The sequence below is a fragment of the Bubalus kerabau genome, chromosome 7, assembly GCF_029407905.1.
Source record: "Bubalus kerabau isolate K-KA32 ecotype Philippines breed swamp buffalo chromosome 7, PCC_UOA_SB_1v2, whole genome shotgun sequence".
Classification (NCBI taxonomy): Eukaryota; Metazoa; Chordata; class Mammalia; order Artiodactyla; family Bovidae; genus Bubalus; species Bubalus kerabau.
The window spans coordinates 113,345,026-113,356,715 of record NC_073630.1 but is presented as its reverse complement, the minus strand read 5'-3'; the positions used below and the strand labels follow the sequence as shown (position 1 = coordinate 113,356,715).

The 11,690-nt window shown below is 43.1% G+C and overlaps 1 long non-coding RNA gene across 1 annotated transcript; it reads right to left on the bottom strand.

The window, feature by feature from the left end:
• Positions 1–3,620: 3,620 nt before the first annotated feature.
• On the bottom strand, positions 3,621–10,039 carry LOC129657320 (uncharacterized). The gene is made up of 3 exons (XR_008716681.1): positions 9,959–10,039; positions 4,241–4,336; positions 3,621–3,876 (listed from the first exon to the last, which is right to left on the bottom strand). It is a non-coding gene; the product is annotated as an uncharacterized LOC129657320 (long non-coding RNA).
• Positions 10,040–11,690: the final 1,651 nt, after the last annotated feature.

The following is an 11,690-nucleotide window of genomic DNA, read 5'->3' as shown; positions in this document are numbered from 1 at the left end:
CCCAGGCACAGTGGACATGGGGTAAATGCTCATCTCCTTCTTTCAGCCTCTTTATTGGTAACTTCAACCACCCCCCACAAGTCATTGCTTATTATCTGACCCTTAAGATAAAGTGTGAACCAAGAGAAACAGTCTTAAGAGTCAGCATACCTATCTTCGTTCTGAATCTCAGTGATTTCAAGTGTTTACGTCTTTTCTCCCTCTCTGCATAATCCTTCCTTGGCCTTTAAAAGGGTTCATCCTCTCCATCCCCTTCTATTCAGTTTTCATCAGGAGGAAAGACTGACTTACTAGAGAATTAAGGCAATGGGTCTCTTCTCCTCTTCCCCTTCTCTTTTCCTATCCCTAACTCCCTTTCTATCTTCATCTTCACCGGGTCATACTTGCTCTATTTCTTATCCTATCTCATGGGATATAATTTTTCCAAGCCCCACATTGGGTAATATAGCTCAGCCACTGGAGTTAATCTCCATTGTTCAACTCAAGTTTCACCTGAAATAAATCTGACTTCTTTTTCATCAATATCTGGCTCTTGGGGCTATTTTTCCATTGGTTCAAGCCCATGGAGAAAAGGGTATGATTAATTAGTGCCCTCAATCCAGTTCAAAGGTCTAGAGACTCCTAGAGAAATTTTATGTTTTGTGTCAAACTTGCACAACATGAACAGCAATGGCCCAAACTGGATCCCCAAATGAAATATCCTATTACATAAGGCCCTTATCAAACAGTTCTGCAGGTAGTTCCCCATTGTCGTAGCATCATTTGAAATTGGTACCTCACTGAGAACATCTCATGTCCCCTTCACAGCTCTGAACTCTGTGTCAGGAGCTGTGTGGAGTTCTTGCCTGTTTGCTGATTGGCTGAGTGCTGTTATAGACAAAAAAGGGAAATGACCCCCTAAATATCACCCTTTTGGGTCATTCTTAACTTGGACAGATATTATTCTCAGCAGTTGGCAGCATGAGAGGGCAAAAAAGAATGGGCGTCTGAGGATAAGGAATGCCTCATCTTACTGATTTAGATAAAACATATGTCTGAATTGGATGAATTTAGGCTTACTCTTTTGAGTCTCCATTCTCTTGTCTATAAAATTAGGGTCTTTGCCTTGATGTCCAAGCTCTCTTCTATTTCAAACACGCTCTTAACTTTTATGGTTCAATTGTAGTTTTAGACCAGTATTAACAGATTAAGGCAGAAATGTTCCACTCTTCGCCTTCCCACTGACTCTGGCCTGCAGAAGCGTCCAGCAAGCATTTTTGCTTCCCTGCGGGCACTGGCGGATCCAGCAGGCTGTTGAACCACGATATCAAACTCCAGTCCAGTGATCCCCCACTGGGTTTTTAAATCAACATGGAATGGTTCTGGCCCAGCGTGAGGGCGGCTGAAATTGACAATCCAAGGGTGACCGTGGGTGGTGTCCCGAGAAGCACTCTTGATAATCAAAATGCACAAAGCTGTTCCTTTCATCAAGGTATCCAAAATAAATCTAAACCATGGGTTGTTTTTGGAGAAACACCATCCAACCCTAATCTTATTCATCCCCACATCCCACTGTTCTTCCCTCCCTGGCTTGGCAGCTCGCCACAGGGGGACGTGAGCTGCCTTGGGTTATAAGCTGTCAGACTCTGTATTTAAATATTACTCACTCAGCTCAGTTCAAGGTACAGGTCAGTCCATACTATTAAGCTAAGTACACTGGGAAATGCATTATCTCTTGGGTCACTGGGGTACAATTCAGTGAACAGCAACAGGATTTCCTGGTTGATATATGATTTCACAAGAGGTTATAGTCTGCCTGCCCTAGAAATAATAGCGATAATCCCCTACATTCATATTCCACTGTGGAGTTTGTGAAGGATTTTCACATCCATTACCGACTAGGACATTCTCAAGCAGAGTCAGCCCAGCACAGGAGAGGGTTAGACACAGGCTCAAGTGCCTGTTTTTCACTGTCCAAGCTGTGTTACCTTGAGTGAGTCATATCATCTCTCAGAGCCTTAGTTCACTTATGATAATTAGGAAATGCCAGCAATATCTGCCCTGTGGGGAAATCAAGGGGATCAAATGAGGTGATATTTGTGCATAGCATATGCTCTTTAATTATATCATAGAACAGAACCTATTAAATGTGCTTCTTAGAAACAAAACTAATAATCACAAGAATAGGTCCCAACTTAACTTTCTACAGCCTTAAAAACACAATAGAATTAAAACACTCACACACACACACACATACACAATAGAATTAAAAGAGTTTTTAAGTGGTTCTTTCTATTTTTTCTTTTATTGGCATTCATGCATTGGGTACATTTCCACAATAGTTGTAAAGCTCAATCTCTGCCTCCCAGGAACTTGAAAAATTAAGATATATACAGATGTGTCTACTGCTATGACTTTTGGTGGAGAACAGAAATGGAGATGTGAGGTCAGTCTAGCAAAGGCTAGATGTCAGTGACTGCAACTGATATGGTGGCATTAAAGGAATCCCAAGGAAAGAGATTATATTGTACTATGGTACCGACATAAAAGAGCGACCAACTGTCAATGTTCTATGATGTGGCAGCTACTAGTCATACCACCTCTCTAATCATGAGCACGTTTCTACAAGGTATTGTTATTATTACCAACAATTTTACCTCCCTTATAGGGAAGGGATAAGTCAAGGCTATGATTTTTCTAGTAGTCATGTATGGATGGGAGAGTTGGACCATAAGGAAAGCTGAGCACTGAAGAACTGACACTTTCGAACCTGTGGTGTTGAAGAAGACTCTTAAGAGTCCCTTGCACTGCAAGATCAAACCAGGCAATCCTACAGGATATCAGCCCTGAATATTCATTGCAAAGACTGATGCTGAAATTGAAGCTCTGATACTTTGACCACCTGTTGCAAAGACCCAACTCATTGGAAAAGATCCTGATGCTGAGAAACACTGAAGGCAGAGAAGAGGGCAGCAGAGAATGAGATGTTTAGATAGCAACACTGATTCAATGGACATGAATCTGAGCAAACTCTGGGAGATAGTGAAGGACTGGGGAGCCTTGAGTGCTGCAGTCCATGGGGTCGCAAAGAGTTGGTCATGACCTAATGACTGAGCAACAGCAACAACTGAAGCTCATGAAGGTTACATGTCCACTGCTGGTAAAGCATCTAGTCATGGGCTCACAACGTGTGTCTAAACCCAAAACCTTTGTCTATTGCCCTGTATTGTGTTACAGATCATCTCAGAAATCAGGGAATAGGGGAGCACTGAAATCTACATTTTGCTGGACCCTAAAAGATCAAGTGAGGGAGTGTGAAGAAATCATTGTTTTTATAAATCTCTATATATGTATATATCTTTGGAGATAATGAGGACTCTAGCCTGGCTAGAGATGTGTTTGACAGTGAGCTGATCATTACCAAAATGTCTAACATAGATTAAGGTAAAACCTTCTAAAGACCAAATAGACAGATGACTTCTTAAGATTTCTTATTGTTATTACTCTTATTAATAACACTTCTTATTGTTTCTTAAGAAATAATATTATGAGTGGGAATGAAAACTATGATACACATGAAATGTTTGTTTTTTTTTAATGGGCTAATTCCAACTTGAATTCACAGGCTTATGCAAATCTACTTGAGTGCAACTCTGGTTGAGGCAGAGCCCTCTTTCTGGAAAGGAGAGAAAATTTTCAGCAAATATCTTGTAGCTTTTGGAAGAGAAGTCTTTGAGACCAGGGCAAGAGAGTAACAGGCACAGTTAGTATTGCCGTCAGCTAGAATATCAACTGTGCTTGCTGTGTATTTCACAAAAGAGCCCCAGTGTCTTTGGAATGAGAAGATCTTGCCTAATATCTCCATCACTTTCCAAGAACTTAGGAGTGAGTTTTCTTCTACACAAGAAAGAGAAGAGAGAATGCAAAGGATGAATGTGGACAAAACACATACTCAAGTCACTCCATGTGGCCTGGGCTTCCTTGCAACATGGTGGCCCAGTCAGCAAGCAAGAGACCCAAGAGCCAGCCAGGTGGAGACTACAAGCCCTTTTAGAATCTAGTATTGGGAGACATGGAGGGTCACGACCCTCACATTGTCGTCACTGAAATGGACTCACTAAGACCCGCGCATATCAAAGGAGAGGGGGATCAGAATCCACCTTCAACAAGAAAAATGTCAAAGAACTTGCAGACTGTTGTAATAACCACCACGGCCCAACCTTTAACTGCATATGTCTACCTTCCTCCCACATGAAATTACCTCCATCCTCTCCTGAGACGTTGCTCTACTCCAAGCAGTTTTATTTATCATCGCATCAGGTTTAAGCTCCAGACCTGGGATCCAACCACCAAATTTCTATAAAATGGAAATTATGCATGCTTTATTCACATCATATGACAGTACTGAGGATCATATTAAAGTTACATGTAAACACACACACAAACACACACCATTTATACTCACACATAAAATCATGATGCCTTTTTCAAAATAGAAACTTAATTATTCAGAAAGCACCCCCATTCATGCAATTTTTATGTCTTCTTTCAGGTAATTAATTTTATGGAAATTTACAACTCTTGTCCTCCTGGTTACACCCTCCCCCAACACACACACACACACACACAGAATTCCTAGGACTCTTGGGAATATTGGGCAAACATTCTCACTAAGATATTATAATAAGTCAAATTACCATTAAACATTGTATGACATACATCAAGCAAGATATGTTTTTAGAGGCTGAGATTTTCTGGGCAACCTCCAAAGGCTAATATGTTTAACCTCAACCATCGATTCCTTGTTCTGAAATGGCACTTAAGGCATTGAGATATGTCTCCTTCTGAATTCATCCCTCCCAGTACTTCCGGAATTTCACTGAGTTTGGGCAGTAGCCAGAAAAATGTCTCCTATGAGACAATGATAGCTGGTTATTTCTCTAGTATCTATTCTGCTCTTCTCCTGAATAATAAAGGTTTTAGCTGGGCACATGGCCATCCAGCTAAATGGCCATACGGTTCATTTCCCAATTTCCCTTGAAGCTAGATGTAGCCATGTGACTCTATTCTGGTCAACAATATGTGGGTTCAAGTACCGAATTGTAACTTCTGAGTCAAGCCCTTAACATACGTGGATCACAGTCTTCCTTCCTCATCTCTACTTCCTGTTGGCTGGAATATAGATGTGATAGCAGAGCTACAGCAGCCATCTTAGACCACAAGGTGGAAGCTACATGTTGAGGACAGCAGAGTAATAAGAAAGTCCACACCAGCTGAACTTGATGTGGGTGAAAGAAAGTAAAAATGCTAGTCGCTTAGTTGTGTCCAACTCTTTGCAACCCCATGGACTGTAGCCCACCAGTTTCCTCTGTAGAATTCTCCAGGCAAGAATACTGGAGTGAGTAACCATTCCCTTCTCCATGGGTTTTTCCTGACCCAGGGATCAAACCCAGATATCCTGCATTGCAGGCAGATTCTTTACTATCTGAGCCACTGGGGAAATCCAAACTTGGTATGGCCGGCTGCTTATACTCAGACAGGTACCTAAGAGAGAAAGAGTTTTCATTTGGCTTGACTGCGTCATAGTAGGAAAAAAAAGTTAACTGCTAGACCCGCTCAGACTATGATCATCTTCCAGAGGTGACCAGCATTGGCCTTTCCTCCATTCTTTGCATTATGATCGCTTATCTTTCACCCTCTAGGAAGTCATGAACCACCCAGTGACTACTGTCTGCCTGATCCACACTCTGCCTAACTCACATTTGCCACTAACCTCTCTCAGGGCCCCCAGAGGGAAGGAGCTTAAAAACTCCGTTAATTAACATCTTGCTCCTAGTCTTCTCATGCGTCTAACAGACCCTCCAAAGTATTGTTGACAGAAATGAGTGGAAATACAACTATCAAGTTCAAGGCAATGCGCAATCAGTATGGACACATTCACAAGCAGTCGCTTAGGACACAGTCCTGAGCAACAGCATGGCCATCAAGTGCATGCCTGCTGATCCCTACGAATGATACTCCTGCCTCCAGGCCTGCTCATTTCTGAAGCATCCATCCATCTGCAGAGTATAACACTGCCTTGTGCTGTGTGTGCTAAGTCTCTGGAGTCATGTCAGACTTTTTGAGACCCCATGGGCTGCAGCCTGCCAGCCTCTTCTGTCTATGGAATTCTCCAGGCAAGAATACTGCAGTGGGTTGCCATTTCTTTCGCCAGGGGAATCTTTCTGACCTGGGGATCAAAACCACACCTCTTACATCTCCTGCATTGTCAGGCAGGTTCTTTAACCACTAGCACCATAAAGATTTGCTACAAACGGGGCGGGGTGGGGGGGGGACTTAAACATTACGATTAGAATATGGATGTCATCCTTAATGAAAAATTAAGTTGTGTGACCTTAGAATGGACTACAGGACAAAATATCCCTTCTGGGTTTTCATTTATACCTATACAGTCCCCAGATGCATTTTAACATTTACATAAACTGAGACTTGCTCCAGCCTGCTAACTACAGCCCTTGCACTTCATTTTAAATTGTGACTGGCACATCAAGAAACAGCACACTGTGACCACAGGCAATTCTGCAATTAGCAAAATGCTTCAACATTCAAGAGGGAGAGCAGAGTTTGCGCAAAGGAGGCACATTGATATGCCAAACAGCAACTGCCACCGCAGAACAAGAGACCAGCATCATAAGGAATGGATATTTCAGCCTCAGTGACATGATAGCTCTTTTGAGTACCTCGATTCAATCCAACTAATTATTCACTGAATGTTTCTCCCACACCAGGGACTGACTCTACCAGGTGTTGGGGAAACAAAGGTGATGAAGACAAAGTCCCAGCTCTCAAGTGAACAAATTGATAAACAGAAAGCCTGTAATTCTCTGTAGGTATCATAACAGATAATGTCTAGAAAATGTTATGGGAACACAGAAAAGGCAGCAACCATCTCTGCTTGGCATCAGGCTGTCTAGAGATGTTCAGAAAGGTCACGTTGAGTCAGGTTGTAAAGAGTGACTTGGTACCCAACAGACAGACAAAGAAGGAAGAATACATCTGGTGGTGGGAACAACAGAGGCAAAGGTTGGGTAGACAGGAGAAGACACAGTGTCCAGGGGAGGGTAACAGCAGAGCAGGTGATGAAGACGCAAGATGTAGTTTTAAAATACTGGTGCAGTTAGAATCCTGGGAAACTTATAGGAACTACTCTGCCAGCGCCAATCAAGAGTATTAAATCAGAATTTTTACTCCTAGGCATCAGGACTTTGCAAGTCTCTCCAGGGGATACTAGCAAATGCATCCAAGGCTAAAAACAATTGCCCTAGTTCTGACCAAGAAGTGTTCCAAATGTCATCCTATAGAAAAAGGGTGCCCTCCAGGCTGTGAAAATCCTAGGCAGTGGTGGCTCAGACAGTAAAGAATCTGCCTGCAATGCAGGGAACCTGGGGTTTGATCCTTGGATCAGAAACATCCCCTGCAGAAGGGAATGGCAACCCACTCCAGTATTATTGCCTGGACAATCCCATGGACAGAGGAGCCAGGCTATAGTCCGTGGGGTCACAAAAAGTCAGACACAACTGAACAAATAACACCCACCATGCTATGGACATCCTAAGCCGTCTGGCCTTCAGCATCTGCAGACTTTAGACGATCAACATATAGTACATATATGTTGTACATAGACGATCAACATATAGTTGTGTACTATCATATCACTCAGAGAGGGGCAGCTGATGGGTGAGAAGGAATTTATTTTCTGGAGGAAACCCAGATATCTCAGTTATAGACAGAGTCAGGTTCCCCTAGGAGGGAGAGAGTGCTCTATCTGAATCCTGTGAAACTGCCCTACTTCTATCAGAGTAGAGTCTACACCCCTTAATTGACCTAAAACATACATATCTTTCCTGTATCTTAGTCAATTACTTACCTTCTCTTAAGATGGAGAATTCTTTGTGGTTACAAACCATTCAGACAAATAGCTCACTCTTTGATTGAGTTTACTCTGTGTTAGTAGGGGCTGAGCATGAGGGGAAAAGTAACTCTAATTCTCATAACCACAGGAGGTAGATAATAGAGTTAATTCCATATTTGCGATAAGACATTTGAAATAAGACAAGTCTGGGACTAGAGTGCCTCGCTTGCCCCACCCTAGTTCCAGCCCCACCTGGGGAAGGACCAAGAGCTCTTGAGGAAGAAGAGGTAAAAGTCAAGGCCAGGGAATCAAATTCAGAACTTCCACTCATCACGACTCACAATTACCTTTCTTGTGGATCTTCACATCAATATTGCAGAGAGGAACTATGAGCATTTGGGAGTTCAAGACCACCCTCAGGTTTAATAATTTGCTGGAAGGGTTTACAGAACCCTTATACAACAGCATAACAAAGCTGTTATGCTCAGGTTATGGTTTATTTCAGCAAAAGGACACAGATTAAAGTTAGAAACAGGGGGACTTCCCTGATCGCCCAGTGGCTAATACTCCACGCCCCCAACACAGGGGGCCCAGGTTCAATCCCTGGTCAGGGAATTGGATCTCACATCCCCAGAGAAGAGTTTTCATGCTGTAGATAAAGATCCCACGTGCTGCCATGAAGATCAAAGATCCCACGTACCACAGCTAAGACCTGGAGCAGCCAAATAAATAAATACTTTTTTTTTTTTAATTAAAGGAGAATTGCTTTACAATATTGTATTGCTTTCTGCCATACAACCGCATGAATCAGCCATAAGTATACATATGTCCCTTCTCTCTTGAGCCTCCCTCTGAGCCCCTTCATCCCACCCCTCTAGGTTGTCACAGAACACTAGGTTGAGCTCCCTGTGTAAATAAGTATTAAAAATAATAAATAAATACATTTAAAAAATAAAATCAGGAACAGGAAGAAGCACACAGGACTGGAGTCCAGGAGAGATCCAGGCATAAATTTTCTTCTCCCAGTGGAGCTGTGGACAGAGCTACGACTCCCAGCAACAATATGCAACAAGACATTGGAGTATTGGGCTTCCCTAATGGCTCGGCAGGAAAAATTTTAACTGCAATGCAAGAGACCCAAGAGATGCAAGTTTGATCCCTGAGTTGGAAATATCGCCTGGAGAAGGCAATGGCAACCCACTCCAGTATTCTTGTCTGGAGAACCCCATGGACAGAGGAGCCTGACAGGCTACAGTCCATGGGGTCACAAAGAGTCAGACATAATTTAGCAACTGAACATGCATGCACTGGAGTACTGCCAACCAGGAAAGCTCACCCGAGCCTTGGTGTCCAAGATTTTTGCTGGAAGTTGGTCGCATAGGCATGGCTGGCTGCCCACGTGGCTGACCTGAGTCTTCAACCTCTCCAAGAAATCAAGCCAATATTGCTTGTCCCAAGCCCCCCCTGATAAATCACACTGTTAGCCAAGACTACTCGGTGTGGCCCTAGAACTCAGGTAAACAAAGAGAGTATTCCAAGGGCTTAGAGGTTACATTCCAGGAGCAGTCAAGTGTCAAACTTTTCTATGGGCAAGGTTAATCCTTTACTGCATAGAACCAGTCCTATCTTGCATTTCCACAAAGAGGATTTACATCCAATTGCTACCACTTCCTGGCTAAGTGGCCCAGGAAGAGTCCTCAAACTCTCTGAGGCTTTTTTGATTGACTTGTAACAAGACGATAATGTCTCAGATGACTGCTGGAAACTAATATGAGGTTAGTTTCTCATATTTTAGTTTCTTGTTAGTTTCTCTAACACCTCCCAGGACACTAGAAACTATAAAAGTGATGAAAATCAGGACTTCCCTGGCAGTCCAGTGGTTAAGACTCTGAGCTTACACTGCAAGGAGCACAGGTTCTATCCCTGGTTGGGGAACTAATATCCTAGTGGCTGAAATTTTTTAAAAAGTGGTGAAATTTAATTATATCCTGCCTCAATCAAAAGGAACCAGAGGTTATTCTTGGGGGAAGGTCCTAGAAATGGCAATACCCAGGACATGAGTCTCACCTAAGAGAAATTCCAGTTTTACAGGAACACAATCATCACATGAGTCAGCAGGCATTTCTGGGTACCTATGGGCCAAGTCCTGGAGATGCAAAGGTTGAGGAGGCTCCATTTATAAGCAAGTTGATGTGATTTGCAAACTAATGAATGGAGGGGTGTTACTGAGCACAGAGATTAACTCAGGTCTAAGATGATAAGGAACAACATGCCTCCCCGAACTTCTCAAAGGCCCACAGCCAGCTCTACTCCCACTGTTGACTCCAGTGTTCTGGAACAATCTATGAGATATTAATACTTTTTTCTTCTTAACTACAGCTTTAAAAAAAAAATACCCCAGAGACTATAACTTGCACATACACACCCTCTCTTCTGATACTCTTAGGAGACAGCTGTCAATACACTGCAACACTTGACATCAGACAGTTCTGAGGAGGTGTTTTAAATGCCCCGTGCTCCCTTGCAGATGTTTTGAAAGCTGCTGGATTCCAAAATTTAAAAGAAGCAGATTTTTTTTTCCTTTGATGCTTTATAGTCTATTGAACTCAAAACTCTCTCGTCCTTAAGACTTAAGGCCTGTAGAGTTCCATGGTATTAACTCACAGAGCTAACCAATTTTTATCGAGCACCTACTATGTGTCATCAGGGTGGTAGGCACATAGAAAGAAATCAGTGAGTACAGAGTTTGTTTGTTTGTTTGTTTAAATCTTGGCCTCTGTGAAGCTTACATCCTTGTTTACTCTGACAGAATATCTGCTTTGGGAAGTTATGAACTGAGCACAAATTACTTATCTGCTGAGCGACCCTGGAGCCTTGACCAAAGCCACTTGAGTCTGTTTCATCATTTTGAAATGGAACGAGTCATTCCAACCTTCTAGTGTTATTGTGAAAATAGAAAACCACGGCAAAGCACCTAGAGCAATTTCGGCTCACTGAAGCTACTGAATACACGTTAGGTCCCCTCCCTTTTCTGCCTTTTGTTCCCAGGACCCCATGCAATTTCAGTGATAAAACCAAGGGATGAGAAGGAACTATTCGGTAGTAGATTACTAAGAAGCCCTAAGTGCTCATCACTGGGCAAAATCAGAAATAAAATCAAAGTCTGGTATTTTGATCAGATAACCTGCTACTCTAGCCTTCCCTGAACAAACTTACAGAAGACAGGATGAGATAGAGGGAAGCACTCCAGGCCAGGTAAGGAGACATGGTTTTAGGTCAAGCTTCTCTAATTGCAGCTGTGTGTCTTTGGGCAACTCACTTTCCCTCTCTGAGCGCCAAGAAGAGGAGCAGCACTGGATCAGTGTTCTCCATCCAGGCTACACTTCAGAATCCCCTGTGGAGCTTCCACAGCATTCTGCTGCCCAGACAATGACACCAGAATCCCTAGAAAGATTCTTTCTTTAACTTGCCTGTTGAGCAGCCAGGTCTGAGAACTCCTGGGCTCCTCCTTCAGCTCTGACATCCAAGACGGAGCTTGCCAACTCAAATGCTGACAGAGACCGAGAGGGTGCTGTAACTGCATGAGGCCATGCGGGAGCACCTGCCGCAAGTGAGATGGGTGGGGTTGTGCTGATAGGTAGATGGCCTGTGGGAAAGGCAGGAAGCGACCGCTGCCTGACCACCGTTTCCACGTGAGGAGCTAGATGTGGGCATCGGGCTAGAGATCCAGGGCCGCCAAGTATCCCATTATGCAAGAGGAGCTGGTTATCACGTGTGTGTGTGAAAACATGTACACACA